This window comes from Falco punctatus, assembly GCF_963210335.1.
Source record: "Falco punctatus genome assembly, chromosome: 1".
In the NCBI taxonomy this organism is placed as follows: Eukaryota; Metazoa; Chordata; class Aves; order Falconiformes; family Falconidae; genus Falco; species Falco punctatus.
In genome coordinates this window covers 21806264-21824290 of record NC_137580.1, presented here as the reverse complement: position 1 = coordinate 21824290, position 18027 = coordinate 21806264, and the positions used below count along the sequence as shown (strand labels likewise).

Genomic DNA, 18027 nt, shown 5'->3' with positions numbered 1-18027 from the left:
AGGAGAACACTTTGTGACTTTTCTGCAAATGTGTATGGACTACTTTGCAGCCCTATTAGTGGGAGTTGGTAGAAGCTTATGTTTCTTCCAAAATATTTTCCAAGCATGCTTGCTAAATTTTTTTCCTTTGAGTTGTTTCGTCTTCAGGAAGCAAATTCTGCTCAGTGGTGGGATAGTGTGTTCTGTCTGCAACCTTGGCTGTTCTCAGATGTTGCTGCTGTAAGTTCCTCATTTACATTAAAGTTTGCTCAATAAATCCTTTTTTTTAAATTTTTTTTAAATACCACAACAGCAAATAATAAAATATTAAAGGACAAACACTTCATTTTTCCTGCATCTTAGACATTTAAAAATGTATTTTACATGTTGTGAAAGGATGCAGTGTGTTGTCTGATAGTCCTAGGCTGGTGTCAGTACCTTTGCTTAAATGATCTAATAACAAAGATACTAGTATTTTAGATACTAGTAAATACTGCACTTCAAATTTAAAGAGTGAGGCTATATGATGTGCTCCTGGAAGAGGCAGCACTTGGCCTAGTATACCACGCAGAGAGTCAGAAGGTATTTTTTAGTCACTGATGTGATTTTTTTCTTTGTTCTGGCCAGCTTTAGAGGCCCTAGCTGCAGATCACGGAGGCAGGCAAACAAGTTTATTCTTGTGTGCTAAAGCTGAAGGACTATGTGGTGCAGCTCTTCCGCCTTCCACCCTTTTATCCACTTCAGAGCTGAAGGAATCCTCAGTGTCCCATAAGGCAAACCCTTCCAGAAGGGAATCGTGAACTTCCCTTTCAGATTATTTGGCTGATGCAGAAGGGCTGGGAGGAAAATATTTAAGGACTTGTTAGTCTGATTAACAAGTCTGTTCCAGTGCTTGCAGTAAACAAGGATTTAAAACTTCAGGGGTCCTCAAACTTTTTAAACAGGGGGCTGGCACGTGGATTAAGTGGCAGGCAGTCATCTGCGGCTGCTTGGTTCCCCCCCAACCCCCGGCGGGGGGTATGTGTGTGTGTCTGTAAATACCGGGGGCTGGATTGAGGACCCTGGGGGGGGCTGTATCTGGCCTGCGGGCCGTAGTTTGAGGACCCCTGCGTCCTAGAGGTTGTTCTAAATGTGTTCCTTGTGTAAATTGGATTGTAATGTACGAACTGGACTCCTCCAGTTTATTGTGCCTACAGAAAGGCTGGAGTAATGCTAGGATAAATTCATATTAAGCAATCTAAAATATGTATAGTATAGCCACTGGACCTTGAACATAATCTATTTTATTTTATTTTTTCCTGCAGAACTGTTCCTAGCTAATGTAGCCATAGTCAGAATCCTTAGCAGGGGTAAATCTGGTTTTCTTTTCCTCAGGACAGTAGCTGACTCCTGTGCTGTTGAGTCTCAGGTTAGGTCACCTGCCAGCTTTTTATCAAATGAAGATACGAGCCTGCTTTAATTTTAAGGGCAGCCTGGCATCTTGTTTGTTGTCAGTTAGGTAAGAGGTAACATAGTTTCCAGTAAGGCTGGCTGCACTATATTATGAATGAAAGCTGTTCAAGGCACAAATGCATAGCCATAGGAAGAGTTCTTAAAGATAACTGTAAGCCTATGGTGTATGCATGGGATTTATAAAATCATCAAAGAAGAAAAAAACAAAACATTGTTTTTAGCCTTCCTTCTAAAAACTCTTATGCTGTGTTTTGTTGGACATCAGACAAATGTATGTCACAAATGAGAAATTTAGCACTTAATTTTTGGTGGAATATTAAATGCTAGTTGTTGTTGGTTTTTTTTCCGTAATTACATTCTTCAGGAACTGTCCATTCAGTTGCTCTGAGAAAGCTTAACGAAAACCAGAAACCTTTCTGATAATTAATGCAGGAGTAGACTGCAGAAAAGCTTTTTTTCTTTACAAGGCTAGTGTGTGCTTCCGAGAGTAGATGTGAAAGCATTCAAAAACCAGTGCAGCGAGGGAACTTCTACACAGACTGTGTACAAGCTGAACAGAAGTCCAGCCAAGAAAAGTGTTGCTGGATGTTTGATTTCTGACCTAGATCTCAATTTCTTTACCTTCAGAGACCTTGCCTATACTTTGTTCCAAACACCAAATTAATTCCTGATTTTGCTTTTTGGTTTTTTTTTTTAGGTAGCTCTGATTAGTGAGGTTTTATCTTCCTACTCTTGCTGTATTCCCAAACTTCAGCATGAACTAGGAAAATACCTATCTCCACAGTAAGAAACAAGCATGTGAAATTTCTAAAGAAACTGGAAACAGATTATTCTAATTTTTCAAGTTTATTCTCAGTTACTCATCTAGACTGAACTCTCTGGCTCTAAGTTACAAGTTAAAATGTGAGCTATCTGCCTGCGGCCGGGGAGCATTTTGTAATTTGTTTTACCTTGAGCTATGTTCTATCCTGTAAAATTTTAGTCAAATGTAGCAAGAGAACTTTTGGTTTCAAAGCAGTTCCACACTTTGTCTTGACTTCCCATGCTTTTAAAAAATATTGCTTCCTCTGCTTTTCCAAAAATGGGAAGAGAGAGACAGTGAGGCTGTATATTGAGTCACCATATTCCTAGTCCAGAATTAACAGGTGTGGCTTTTCCTGTACTTGGATACAGTGTGGGGAGGTGAAATGAGTGGAGGTGTGAGGGCAGGGAAAGGGTGAGGGAAATAATGAGAGAAAGAAGAAATGAGAGAAAAGAGCAGCAGTGAGCTGTGAACATCCATTGCTTTGCAGCATTACTTGGATTGCATTCCACACATTGAAATTTTTTCAGGGCTGGTAAAGTCAGTTGCACAGATGTTGAACTATAGGTGAACTAGATTGCTCACCTCTTTGAAACATTGATACTCATATCTAGCTGGGAGGTATCAACTAGCATGTTACATGTGCAATTTAAATGCAACTCTGCCTGATGATGCTGATCATATGCACTTGCTTTTTCAAGAAGACCCTCCCTCTTTTCTATAGGAGAATCGATTGCAAATAATGTTGATTAACCTTGATGTTGTATGTCCAGTGCACAGGACTTTTTTTTTTTTTTTTTTTTTTTTAAATAAAGCTTAGTGCTTTGGGAAATGAGTGGAAGTACACTTAAAGCTTCTACTCAAACAAACCAAAAACATTTCTTGGTTTTTCTGAATGTAGGTGAATGCTTCTGGACATTTTAATAGATAGCCAGGTGACATTTGCTATACATCACCAAACTCCAATCCCTTGTGCATGTGTATGGAAGTCTGATGATAGCTGACTAAAAATAGGTATATTTCAGCATGGACAAAACAAAGGCTTCTAGGGTGGAGGAGAAAAGGAAAGAAGGTGAAGAGAAAATAATGTAATCTTTCTTGAAAATGACAGGCTGTTCTAGCTGGGACTTCCAGCTGAAATACTGGCCTGAGGCGCTTGTTGAGCATGGGCTATTACACTCCAACCAGTTTAGCTTTTGCAAAACTATCATCAACAGCAAGCACTGAGAAGTGTCAGTCAGTATTAGCCACAGATAGTAGCAAGTGCTCCAGCTATAACGCTTGCACTTCCATCATTGTGTACAGTGATGATAAATGTAACATTTCTCTTGGAGGTAAACAGCACCCTTCAAGGGGAGGGAGAAGAGGTGGAAATGGGCAAACTACTGGAGCCCCAGAGTCTGGGGTGATAAAATAAAAGCATCACTTTTGGGGTTTTTATCACCTATTTTGCCTGTAAGGTTTGTTCTGGTTTTGCTATTGAGGTCCATAGTTACGCATCAGTATAGCATTTAGTATGAGATTAAATGAGGAACATAGGATTAACTTTATCCCTTGTCCAAGGCTGTGAAACTGCTATTGATTCAGTGTATAGTGTCTGGATGATGATGTTTTCCTATGGGATTTTTAGAACAGAAAAGTTGTATTCTGTCTTTCTGCAATGAATAAACGAAATGCTTTAAATACATGGCTAAAGATGGATCACAGGCATTTGTCAGAAGCACCTGAACCATTTTCTATTGTTTGGAAATTACCTTACTTCTGCTTCACAAACAAATGCTGGCTCACCAGACTTTAAGGATCTGAGTTTCAATTCGGACTTGCTTGTTTATCTGGCTCTAAAATTTTAAGTCGTTCTTCTTTAGAGGCTCTTCCCCCTTACCCCCCCCCAAAAAAAAAACAAAAAACCAAAATCAACAGACTGCTATAGACACGTGTGTTTCCTAATGAGAAAATAAAGGTAAGGGATCGGGGGGAATCCTGGAAGATTTTTTTTTCATGGTAATGTTCTGAAAGTTGAGTTTTGCTTGTTGAAGACTATCAATTTTTTTTTTTTCAATAATGTGAAAAGCATTTCAACTTTTATTTGTGCTTGGCTTAGTGAGAAAATATTTTGTGTATCACATCAGCTTTGATCGTGTTCTATCCTACAGAATTTTGAAGAATATATTACTCAGGGCAAACAAAATTCTGTACAATTGTACAAAAACTTCCATGCCGAAGGAATGTGTAGGAGTCTCCCATCATTTCAGAGGTTCTGTTGTAGCATTTGAAATGTGAAGACAGTCTGGTTCCACAGATAGAAAATATGGGGAAAATGTGAGGAAGGATAATGTAGACATCTTGGAACAAGTAAGCTAGAACTGGGATGGTAGGAGGAAAATAAGGAAACCACCCACCCACCAAAAAAAAACCAACAAAAAAAGTGCCCCCTGAAACCCTGCCAAAACCAAACTCAAATGCTTGAACAAGATTAGACAGCAGTATACAAGCTGATAGTTTATAGAGATAGTATGTCAAAGGACCAAAGAATGATCAAGAAAGAAAAAGAAAATGCTTTAAACTTGAATGAGAAGCATTTTTTGGAAACCTGTTTGACTCGCTGAGCATGTTTCTCTACTAGTGCAGAACTGGCAAGCATCTTCAGGCAGAACACTTACTCCTATGGTGAATATGCACGCGGTGCTCTTTGATACGGTGCAAATGAAGTATATAGAGTATTAAAATGTTTAAACACAATCATTTTCATGGATTTATATAGCATTTAGTCTTCTATAATTTGACACACTGACAAAACTGTTTCTAACAATGATGCTTAATATATAATTCTGCTTCTTGGTGATATGATTGCAAGGATCCAATCCTGCTTATTCTGGAAAAAAAAGTCTGTTTCACTTGGAGGGAATAAGATTATCTTTTCAGAGGAAAGAGTAGCTGATATGTACGAAGGGAAACTGCAATGTAGCATAACTATGAAAATAAATAGTTCATAGTGCATCAAGTTCTAAATAAAGTTATTCTTCAAATTTTATTTGCTCCCAAGTAAAAAAAAAATCATTAGAATGATTTTCACTTCTGTCTGCTCTTAATGTACTATTAACTTGTCACAAATCTTGCAAGTTATAAAAAAGAGTTTGCCTTGGAAGTTCTTTGCAATTAAAATTTTCATCCTGAGTTAAGGCTTAATGTTATTGGGTGAGGAACAGCCTCCTTTTTTTTTTTTGTTAAATAGTAGGAGTATGCCTACTATGACATACAGTATCCCTCAATTTAAAACCCATAATGCTTGTTATCTTGCTGCTGTTGGTACTGAAGAAAAACTGAAGATTGAAGCAGAGCCTTAACTACATTTTAAAGTATCAAACTTTGTACTGGTTACAAAGGCAGAGAACTAGAGTCAAGGATTTTTGACTGGATGATAATGTAATGGTAGTACCTGACTGCAGTTGAATTAAGAGGTCACCAAAGGATAAATGAGGAGTTCAAGGGGTTATGTGGGTAGGACTTTATTTTATAGTAGTTTGAGGGTTCTAATTTTAACTGTGCAGAAGCTTTGCTCATAACTGAACCGAAATCAAAAGCGACAGGAAGGCTTTACCTGCAGTGCTGCTCAGCTTCTTCCTTCCCCTTAGACGTGCATGCTTTCCCTTCCTCTCACCTTCTGTTAGTTGTTTCTAACAGTTATTCTTTTGTTGTCCCCTTTGGCCTCTGATCAGGGATGCTTTTCTTCTCTACTTACACCTGACCCCTGTATTTCCATGCTTTTGTTTCAATTTATTCATTTTTCTCTTTCACTGAGATGATCAGGAAAGCAGAGCAAGAGTTTCTGTAAATTTCAGCTTCCCTGTGTGCTAGAAGATGAGTTTCCCTGTCTGCAGGGGATGGAAAAGGGGTTAAGCAGTGGTCCAGCAGTACCTCTGCTATGTAGCGTAAAAGAGGTAGAGCATGAGGAAGGCTTACGGAGGTAAGAGTGCTGGTGAAGCAGAAAGTAGTTTAGTGTTGTGCACTATAGGAAAGGATCTTTCCTGGCAGCCTCAGTAACTGCTTAGTTGTGAATGCAGCAGCTTCTATATTATAGAGACAGGCTTAAGGTTTTTATAGGAAAGCCATTGAGAAACCATTTTGGATCCAGCCTGATCTTTCCAGAAGATCTCGTATTTCTCAGAAAATGGTTCAGCAGACAGAACAACACTGGCTGCAATGTACAGTATAATTTGGTTCCAGAGCACTGCTAACATTGGAGGTTTATGACAAAGCTAAAGGATCTGCTGTAATAAAAGGGACACTCAAGGTCAATGTGTTTTCCTTTGTTTCATTTAAAAGAAAAAAGTGTGAACAATTCCTGAAATTATACTGTGGAAAATGTTCCTACTTTTAAAAAAAAGGTTGAAAGACTTGCTTATGCAGATATCAATGGATATTTTGCTACAGAATCCTTTTCCTTAGTAAATGAGGGAAAGTTATTTGGCCATTATCAGTAAATAGTGCATCTTAGAAAACCTGATACTTTTCTTGACATTTTAATCTCTTTCTATATCCCAGAAAGCAAATAACATCATGATTTTTCTCAAAGTATTAGTGAGATTTATTTTAAAACCCCGCAAAGAAGCCATGTAAACAGGTGTTAAGTCCTTTAGTGATGGCTCAATTGTTACAAGAGCTCTAATGTTAATTTTTTTCTGTCAAAATGCTTTTCATCTTACACTAGGATTATATGAGTTTATATGCCTCACATAAGATTAAATCTTTAACTTTCAAAATCTTTTTTTTCCAGAAATTATTTGCACTTTTTGTAGTCAGATTCCATAGGCAACTGGCTCTTTAGGTAAAGACCATCTCCCTAAAAGCTGGATGGTGCAGGTGACATCTTTATCTGAGAATTTTGCAGCATGCTAATTGTAGTTGTGGACTGCTTGAGACAGTCTCTTAAGGCATGAAAATACTGAATAACTTTGGTCTGTTGTCTTCATTTCAGTGTCTGTTCCAGAAGATTGCTATGCATGACTTAAATATCCTCTTTTTTTTTTTCTTTTTAATATATTTTAACAGCTATTGCAGTTAGTCAAATGATAGGAAAGTAGTAGTTTCAATGAAAATGTTAAATATTTTCTATGGTATCATAGCTTGGAAAGATTGGTGCTTTTTTGCTGCCCTGTGTAATAACAGTCGGCATCTGTATGCTGCTGCTTCTGTGTTTCAGACCCTCTACAGTCTCTTTGCTAGCTGTATTTCATTAACTTTTATAAACCTCTTGCCTTCAATAACAGCAAATGAAACTCTGGCACAATGTCTCCCTCTAGGCCACAGACAACTCTAACTTCCAATAATTCAGTGTTGGAGGTGAATAAAAGACAAATTATTCTGTCATGTGTCAGTAGCTACAATACATCAACCAGTAATACAAGGTACTTACTGTGAAAGAAGCAGGGATATTTTCAATTACTGCCAGCTACTTAATTATCCATGGTGCAGGGGTATGTGAAGCTGCGCGGCTCATTGTGTTGTGCAAAGCACCGCTTCCTGTTTGGCTCCAAACCCTGGGCTTCCTGTACTCCGGTACATGGGACTAGAAACAAAACTTGAGGTTTCAGTGGGGTTTTTTTTGTCTTAGTTTAAGAAGGTACAACACGTGATAAACTTAGATCTGTAAAAAAGGTTATAATGAGGGGTAAAAAAAAAAAGTATACTTTCTGCATAGTATGTGTACAGCAGTGCTGAAGCAGAGTGGAGCACAGCAACCACAAGCACCCTAAAACTTTTGTTTTCTTATGAACAGACTTCATATGATCTTGCTCAAAGCAAAGTCATACACAACCCTTCCAGGCAGGTTGATATAGTAGCTTACTGATATTCTCCAGCCTTTGTTTATGCTCATCCTAATGGTCTAATGTACAGGCCTTGCGTGTAGCACATCTGTAATAGTTAAGAAATGATTCTGGTGACCAAGCTGAAGAGCCACCTACCTGATTAATCTTTTTTTCTAGCTCTAAGGAGTGACAGAAATAGTGTTCTGGTAGTGTCCTTCCCAGACAGATTTACCTTCTTAGTTGTTTTTTTTTTATAACTACTTAAGACTCCAATGCCTCGCTAATACTGCAGTTCAGCAAAGAATTCGATGCTGAAGGGCAACTTACTGAAAAATCATTTGTAAATCACAAAAAGCAAGCAGTGGTTTTATGGATTTTCCTTTTTATAAAAAAAGTGCAAATGCTCTAGAAAATACTGAGTTATTGTCTTGCAGAATGCTACACAGTAAGTATTTAAATTCAGATTTCTAAAATGGAATTTTATCCTTCTGCCGGCTTAGATAAGAATCTTAATTCATAGTATTTTTTATAGAAATATGGTATTTTCAGGGTGGTACCCCAAAGACTTGGTGGAAGACCACTACTGCTACGGTACACATACAAAAGAAATAGTTCAGAACAGAATCATGATCTTGCTGGTTCATACTTTTTTTTTTTCCTATTTGCTTGCATAAGTTTCAACATAAGATGTTCCTTCAGTAAGGCAGGACTTGCTTTTAGGAGGAGGTTGAACCTGAGTGACAGAGATCAGCCATTGTGAGCACTGGTCCACCCCTGCCAGGGGAAGGCAGTGTCCCGCCTACCTAGCTGGCAGAAATTACTCCCCAAGAAACTACCCTGTTTGGACTTTGGACTGTTTATGAAGCAGTGGCTAAACAAATTTAATAGTCTAGATTAACCCCCTTCCTAGAAATGCCTTCTGCAGAGCTCCTCTTAATTTAGAAAATTACTTCTGTTACAGAGAATAAGAGTACTGGCAAGCATCTTTGCTACAGCTTCTGCTCCCTTCATCTTTCTGTGTCACTCTGAGTGAACAAATACCTGTTCTTGCTCTTGCAATTAACTTCCTGAAAACAATTAATTTAGGAGCAGTTTCATTTGACCAAATACTTCAAAATGCTTATAACCTTGATCAGGACGCATTTTCCCTCTCTAATAACTCAGCAGGAAAAATGAAGGTGGTGTTTGTTTCTTGAGGCTTTAAGCATGTGTCCATGAATGATGGTCATCTGAGAGACCTGGCTTCAAATAGAAAGGTCTCTTATCAGTTATTTACATACCAGGCAGCATTTTGGAAAAATCAATGTCAAATCATGTTTTCTTTTTCAGATCATGAAGTGTTATTTCTCCCCTGCCAAAAAAACCCCAACAAACCAACCTAGAAGTCTGGCATTGTAGGCATGTGTGTAACTTCAGTGTGAGCAGATTAGTATATAAGGATTCAGCCAAATTCTTGAGTAAAGGAGAGGCTGATTTTGAGACCATCCTTCTTGTTCTGGGAGGTCTTTGCTTCAGATTTCAGAACTGAAAACATCTTGATTGATAGGTTGTGCCATCACATGTGTGGGGGGTTGTACTGGTTTTAGCTGGGATCATTTTTGTCATAGTAGTCTCTATGGTAATATGTTCTGTGTTTGTGACCCCCCAAAAAAAGTGTTGATAATGCATCAATGCTTTATATTGCTGAACAGTGTTTACACAGCTGGGAGAGGATGCAGCCAGGAGGAGACTGACCAAAGGGATATACTATACAATATCTTGTCATGCTCAGCAGTAAAACAGAGGTTAGGGTGGGAGTTTGACAGGGTTTACTGTTTTTCAGGGACTGGCCAGGCAGCGGTTGGTTGGTGGTGAGTGGTTGCTTTGTGCGTCCTTTGTTTTTCCTTTGTTTTATCATCTTTTATTTATTAAGCTGTCTTTATCTCAACCTCAGATTTTTCTCAGTTATGCCCTCCTGATTTTCTCCTGTTCCTGCTGGGTAGCAGGAAGTGAGCGAGCAGTGTGGTAGTGCTGGATGCCTGCCATGGTTAACCCACAATGGGGGTCATGGCCAGTTCAGAAAAAATTTATGGGTGCTAGCCTAGAAATTACCTGATGTAATGCTGTCAGTTCTTAACTTCCAGTTTTCAGAATTATACAAATTGCTTCTGTGATTTATTACACAGCTGGTTATCAGGAGAGGACAAATATATTTCATTTTTGCCAAGTAATGTACACATACAACAAGCTCCTTTGTCAATGTCATGTTAATTATCCAGTAATATTGAACTTAATTCTTGCTGTAGACTTAAATGTGTATTTCCTTGCATCATAATAAAGTGTGTACTAAACCATACCTGTTACTGCAAAAATGTTGCTAGTAAACTTTATCCCTGCCAATTAGTTTAAAAATTAATAGCAAGGTATTTCCCTTGTCCTCTACTTGTTTCAGGTACTATAAATGTTCTCCTTCAATTTGTATAGACAGACTTTGCTGGTTTATAAGCATCATCATATGGTGGTTATGTTGCAGAAACAGCAGTGAAATTAGTAGATTCGGATTTTCTCTTCCTGGCCTAGATTTCAGTCAAGAAAAGATCAGTAATCATTGCATCAAGCTTCCTGAGTCCTATCCTCTGTAAAGACAAATACTTCAATTCTTGATGACTTTTCATCAGTGTTATCTGCAGATGACCTTACAATAACTGTTTCTGTTTTGAAAACATTTTTGTTCAAATGAAACCTTCAGGTTCTGTTCCTTGCTTTAAAAACCCCCAAACAACAACAAAAGAAACCCAAATCCTGTGTTCTAGGTATTTGAGAACTCAGAGAAAGCATCATGACTTGCTGTTCTTTGTTGGACAGAACTCTGAAAATTATCTTCATCTAGTTTTGGTCTTTGCTTTATACTTGGTAAACAAAAGAAATAGAACAAAAAGAGATGAGTTATAAGAAATGTTGGGGGGTGTGTGTCTGCAGTTGAAAACTAGCAAACCTAGTTACTAGTTACCTATGAAAAACATTTAGATCTGTCAAAATACCATAATACAAAGAAAGATGGACAAACCATTGCATCTGATGAACACCACCAGCACAGAAAGGAAAATCAGGCCAGAGAAACATAAAAGAAAAAAGGAGGAATACTTTGTTTCCTGGCAATATATTGTAGTCTGGAGATGGTTCCCTGTAAATTCATTCCATATAACAGTGATGTGAAATCTTAAAGCTTGTATTGTAAGCTATCCTTTTTGTTCAGACAATAGGAAGCTCTACTCTTGACAGCACCCAAAAAAAAAACAAAACCAGAAGGCAATAGGACTTCACTTCTAATTGGCAATTTTGCATTTGATGCTGGTGTTAGTGATAAATAACCCAAAGCTATCATTAAAGATGCTGGGACAGCTCCTCTGCTGCACTGAGCTTCTACTTTATTTGATAGATATAGAGGGACCATCAGGGTACAATTTTTAGTTCTCTGTCTTGGCTCCAGAATTGTTAAAAGCCATCCAAATGATTTCCTAGCATGAGCAGGTACATTTCAGGAGTTTGTTGAATAACTTCAAGATAGCCAAGAGCAGTGGGCAGTGCCTTCTGTCCCTGTGGCTTTAGATGCAGTATTTCAGGAGTCAGGGAAGCCACAATTCAGTTGTTTTTTTTTTTCCAGGAGGGAAGATCTTCACTAAGCATGGACTGCTTTCTCTTCCTATTCTTGGCTGCTTGCTTGAGCGAGATACTTGACCTATTTATTCAGTCCTTGCTGTTTGCTTTCTTCTGAGGGTTTGTTTTGGTAACATAAGAAACAAACATGTACCTGTTACTTCAATAATACACATCTGAAAGCATCTGGACACTTCAAGGAAGTAATTTGTTTTATATACAGAAAGATGTAAGTAAACTCGGGAGTCCTGTTCAGAGCTAAAGTAATTGTAAATCTGCTATTTTAAAAAAAAATTAAAACCCTATCAAAAAGAAAGCCCCGCTCCCAAAATTAGACAAAGATGCTCTTAAAGTATTATATGTTCTGCAGAATACCTCTTTGTAAAAATATTTTCTTGTAACCTTTATACTTTGGCTGTCCCTATAGAAAAATCTGCTGAGAGTAACTGGCTGACCACCTTCATCCTCCTTCACAAAGCTCTTGAGCAGTGATACCAGGATGTCCTGTCTACAGCTACTCTTTCCTAGGTAAGCCCATGTGAAAGGATAATGATTGGCAGGATATGTTGTGTCCTGACAGAAGTCATGTTCACAAAGATAATGGAAAATAGTTAACCAGGCTAAGGCAAGTTTTTCTATGCTTTCTATCGATTTATCTGTAGTGTGGCACATTGTGCCCTGTGGACCAGTTCTTTAGGGGCTGGCTAAATCTTATGCACATCTTCCCAGTACCTGGGGAAGTCCATGCAACTGAAGAATGCAGATGATTTGATCTTATGTGTAGGTTAGCATCATGTGCTTCTCTTCCTCATAATGGCACTTGCACAGTGTAAAGCAGGATTTGATTAATGAGAAGACGGGTATTTTTTTTTAAGAATAGCTGAGATCCTTCATGTCCCCCAGTTATAGTACAAGGAAATCATCGCAGCAGATCTGGCAGGACATGCTTCATTCACCTCTTAAGGCTTATTATCTGAACGAATGTACAGAAACATGTCAATGAATGCCTTAGGACTATGACAGCTCATTAATCATTGTAGTCCTACAATAAAAATAGACATAAAATGCATTCATTACTTCTCAAACAGTCACATTTGTTGGGATTTTTTCTTAGCTAATGTTGAATGATAGTTAATTTTCCATAAATAACACTTTGCTTCATTTTTTCTAAATAATTGGTACAATTTTAACAGAATAATATCTTAAATAACACCATGTGTAAATAAATATAGATCAATGAGCTTGAAATTCCAAGTCAAATACTGTGCTAAATGTTTATTCCTTTAAAATGGAGATAATTAAAGGTTATTTTCCTGCAATTTTATTATATGATGTAACTTTTACAGCTACAGAAGTCATGTAGAATAAAAGATACATAGTATAGAAGATGAGAGAGAGAACGAGCAATATACAGTAGGTCAGTGGTGGTTCTTTTGACTCATCTTAAAAATAAAATCTTTCAATCTTCTCCTTTGATGCTAGTTTACCTGTAGTATCTCACCTAGGAACAGTAAATAAGTTTTATTAAAGGTAGTAATGGGGGCTTGTGCCCTTAAAGCACTGTGCATTTATTTCCCCTTTTCAATCTACAAGTGTTACAACCAAACAAAAGTTAGTATCTCTCCTTGAAAATGCAGTCTTTTAAGATCCTAAATCAGTAGACTGTGCTAGTAGCCAACAGGTAATGTTTACTAGTCCATGTGTACAGGAAAGAATATTGCTGGTGTGATGGGTTGGCTATGGCTGGGTGCTAGGTGCCCTCCAAAACCACTCTTATCACTCCCCTCCTCAAACAGATAGGGCAGAGAAAATGTAACATAAGGCTCGTGGGTTGAGATAAGGACAGAGAGATCACTCGCCAATTACTGTCACAGGCAAAACAGTTTCCACTTGGGGAAAATTAGTTTAATTTATTACCATTAAAACCAGAAAAACACCTTCCCCACCACCCTTCCCTTCTTCCTGGGCTTAACTTCATTCCTGATTTCTCTGCATCAATCCTCCTCAAGAGGCACATGGGGACAGGGAATGGAGTTATGGTCAGTTCATCACACACTGTTTCTGCTGTTACTTCCTCCTCACACTCTTCCCCTGCTCCACTGGGGTGCCCTCCCATGGAAGATGGTTTCCCATGAACTTCTCCAATGTGAGTCCTTCCCACAGGCTCCAGTTCTTCACATACTGCTCCAGTGTGGGTCCTTCCCATGGGGTGCAGTCCATCAGGAACAGCCTGCTCCAGCATGGGTCCCCTGCGGGGTCAAAAGTCCTGCCAGCAACCCTGCCCCAGTGGCCTTCCCACAGGTCATAGTATCCTTTGGGCATTCATCTGCTCTGGTGTGGGGTCCTCCCTGGGCTGCGGGTAGGTATCTGCTCCACTGGACCTCTGTGGGCCACAGGGGACAGCCTGCCTCACCATGGGCTTCATCACAGGCTGTAGGGGAATCTCTGCTCTGGTGCCTGGAGCACCTCTGCCCTCCTCCTTCACTGACCTTGGTCTCTGCAGAGCTGTTGCTCTCACATAGTCTCACTCCTCTCTCTTGCTGGCACAGATTATTATTATTTTTTTTCCTTCCTAGTATGCTATCACAGAAGCACTACCACTGTTGTCAATTAGCTTGGCCTTGGCTAGCAGTGGGTCCATCTTGGAGCCGGCTGGCATTAGCTCCATTGGACTTAGGAAAGCTTCTGGCTGCTTCTTACAGAAACCACCCCTTTAGCCCCTCCCTGCTACCAAAACCTTGCCATGCAAACCCAGTACAGCTGTGAACTGATAAACCTTCAGAAATGAATGAGTTTGCTTAAATGCTTGAGGGATTTTGGTGATTCAATGGGGGCAAAGCTTGGTGTTACTTCTACTTGGCTTTATTTTTTTAGCTAAACTTTCAAAATTTGAAGAAAAAAATCCGTGTAGGTAATGCATAGAATAAATATAGACAGAAGTAAAATTAATACTAAATGCAAAGATGTTTTACAAACATTGGCTTGAAGACATTAGACAGTCATCACAGGATCTGTTTAAAAACAGATCCTCTGCCTGATCTTAACTGTCATTCCTATTCTGTGTAGACCTCATTCCAATGAAGTCTGTAATCCTTTTGCCTATGTCTTAAGTAAAATGCAAGATTTGTTCTTTCTGCTTTTTACTGTGTCTGTGTGGTTTCTTTCAGTAGCATATTTGACATTTAATGGGGCTCTGAGGTGTGAAATTTAAAATGTTTTCATGCAAATTAATAGCAAATGGCCAAGAATGCTAGGAATTTACATTTAACGTTTATTGGAATCGGCCTGGAACTGGAGAACAGGATAATGATTTAGGCACAGGTTTGTTTTGAAGCATGTAGATGATTCTGTTGGCACCTCCCTATGAAATTGCTGGAGTCATCAGTGACAGTGGAGCTTGAAGTCTAGCTTAGCAATTGACTTGATATTTATTGCTTGCAAAGAAAGATATCATTCAATGTGAAGAAGCAAACTGTATATTAACTACTAGAAATGAGGAAGAGTATATGCACTTTCATCCTAGTAAAGTAAAGGATTAATAAAATACTGGAACTCATAATGAAATTGATACAGACTTTTCCATTTATAATTTTTTTCTGAACCTAGAGAAATATTTCCCTTCATTTGCTGCTTTTGATGATATATCAATTCAGTTTCTGAATATAGGTGTTCTGACAATATTTACCAAACTCTGAAATAGGTGATCCTGGCTCCTGCCTGATAAGAGAAGCTGTTTGTTGGTCTGCAGTGCAAAAATGTATGAGTTTAGTGACAGAGAAACAAAGGGAAATGTGAATTCATTGATGTTTCCTTTTGCCTTTTTATCCTATATTCTTTGAAAAAAAATCTTTCAGTGCCAGAACTGTGCAGAGGTCAAAAGGACCAGGGAAGTATCAACTATGAGAGTAAAGAATAAAGAAATAAAAATCATCTGAAGTGATTGAAAGGCTAATTGGATTTACTTTTCTTAATCGTCCAACCTTGGTGCTGTAAGGTGAGAGGCCCAACAGAAAAAATAGAAGCGAGAGTAATGGACAGAGCCTTGCATCAGGAATTAGCCAAGTCATTAGGGCACGTTATTTCTACTGGTGTGTGTGTCTGTGTAAATCTAGGTCAGGTACTCCTGCCTAGATTGTGGTCTCTTGTGTCCACCACTGATGCCTGCTGAGAAGGAAGGTGAGCTGTGCTCTATGCCTCTGAATACCTGTTACGGGCTGTTTAGGTATCTCAAATTAACAGGAAAACGTACTATGTAAATTTAAGTTTATGAGCTCATTAAGAAATAAAGTTTCAATTCCCTTTGCATAGACTATAGTCTATCATGTGAATTAACCCCTCTGGTCATGAGGTTTCACAACTTAACAGCCTTGTAACTTTTAACTTGTGCACCTATGAGCAAAACTAGTTACCCAGCTAATGGTGAGAGTGCTCATCCTCCCTCCTTTGTCACTGTGCAGGTGTTCCCTGTGTCACACCAGGATGCACAAAAGCCTTGGCAATGCAGCTGCTGTTAGATCTGCTTCAAAAGCTTTTGGGGTAAACGGATGTTTTTATACCTTCTAGCAAGGGAATTTGGTCTAGCCCATTTTCATGAGCTAGCTGATCCTGATGAAACTGCCAGACACTCAATATGCAAAGATGGTGGCTGCAGGAGGCAGCAATCTGCAGGTGATAATGGCTATGTAATAGCCTTTTGAGCTCTTTCTGCCTACCTGTCCTGCCCCTGTGCTGCTCCTGCTTTGACCTAATGGTACTGCTCTATTAGGTCAGCATACATCAGGCCCTAGCATGAGTTGTTTTAGCCAAAATCTGAGCAGGAAGTGAGTGAACAGTTGCAGTACACCAGGGGGGTAATTTAGGCACTTACACTTTGATACTGAAGTTACGTCCTGAGATAACACTAGGGACTATAACTAGTTCACCTGCACCGGGAGTCTTTTTGAGAGACCACCCCAGCCTCAATATGTGCAGAGGAAACAGGGGAGGCCTGAAGCCTGCTGAGGAGCCCAGGCTCATTGCTATACCAAAATTTTTGTAGGTGAATGTAGTTCACAGGGCTTGTCTTTTCTCTTTCCAGCATCCTCCAAATGCCAGTCACTAATCTTATGCAAATCTTGCACAAGCATGTGTATAGCAATGACTCTACACAGTATTGTTGCTGTGATGTTCCTCACTTTCTTTATGCAGCAGGACATAATCAATTCAAAAAGGACTATGTACTAGGAAACAAATGTAAATACTGCATGGAATTTACGTCAAATCAGTGTAAGCTGGGGATTTATTCTCCTCATGCTGCCTATATCAAATTCCGTTGTGATCAACCTTTTTTTTCTTCCATATTCAGGTGGTGTTGAACTTGACCCAGTTTTACAACATAATTTTTACTGTTTCACAATAGAAGGCTGGAGATTTGGTAGTAATTTCCTCTCCATTCTGAAAGAGGGTCCTAATTTTTTATGACTGTATACTGTAAATTGCTGTATATTCCTCAGAAATTGTTTTAGATACTCAGCACTTTGTAGGTCTTATATGATATGAAAGCACTGGGGACTACAAGTAAGGAACACGTATGTTTTATGAGGTAGTTATACCTATAAACTCTGGTCTGTTGCAAGATGCTAACTCTGTGTTGCTACTTTCAAGCTTAGGTGAAAGTTTTCTATACTTTGATGTTGATTAATACTTAATTTTCATAGACTCTGAATTCATAGTAATTTTATTTTTGAAATAGGCACCATGCAAGTTGAAAGAGACTGATTTATTTCTTTTATTATTTTTTCCTTGTGCGAAATGCAAAGAATTCTGAAAAACAGAGATAATCACTGTACATTTGTATGTTAATGTTACTAGGTAATCATCTTGAAAGACTGAATATGATTAACACCTTGGATCATAAACTAGAGAAAATGTACAACACTTGACAGGGAGTGAAACATCTAATACAATGTGAAAACATCTGGCCAGGAAATTGTTTTCCAAACACTGAAAATTATAAGCAATTATCAAGTATTTTACCTGACTCTACTCATAACTCTGTTTTAGTGACACTTCAACTGATATTATGCTTCATTTCTCAGGAGTCTGATTTTTTGATAATCACCCTAGATCTATGATTTACACTCATTCATCTTCCTGCTTGATGTGCATGGCAAATTTCTGTGGTGCACTTCAAGGGGCAATCGAGACTGGAGATGAAATAAGGCACTCATGTGACAATTGAAGGGAAGAGCTTAATTTGGCAATTCTCATCAGTGGGGGATCTGACAGGAAACCCAGGTGGTCCTAAATCAGCCTGATCTAAACTTGTAGAGAAGTGATCCTGCTTATGCCAATTTTCTTAGCTAAACCTAG

General features: G+C 38.7%; 1 protein-coding gene across 3 annotated transcripts in view; it reads right to left on the bottom strand.

The window, feature by feature from the left end:
• Positions 1–8714, bottom strand: part of LOC308058201 (bifunctional heparan sulfate N-deacetylase/N-sulfotransferase 4) — a 161941-nt gene extending 153227 nt beyond the window's left edge. For all 3 annotated transcript variants that reach the window (XM_080373614.1, XM_080373612.1, XM_080373616.1), the window contains exon 1: positions 7647–8714. The gene's annotated coding sequence lies outside the window, so the exon portion shown is untranslated. The remainder of the gene's footprint in view (positions 1–7646) is intronic.
• Between the last annotated feature and the right edge of the window lie 9313 nt (positions 8715–18027).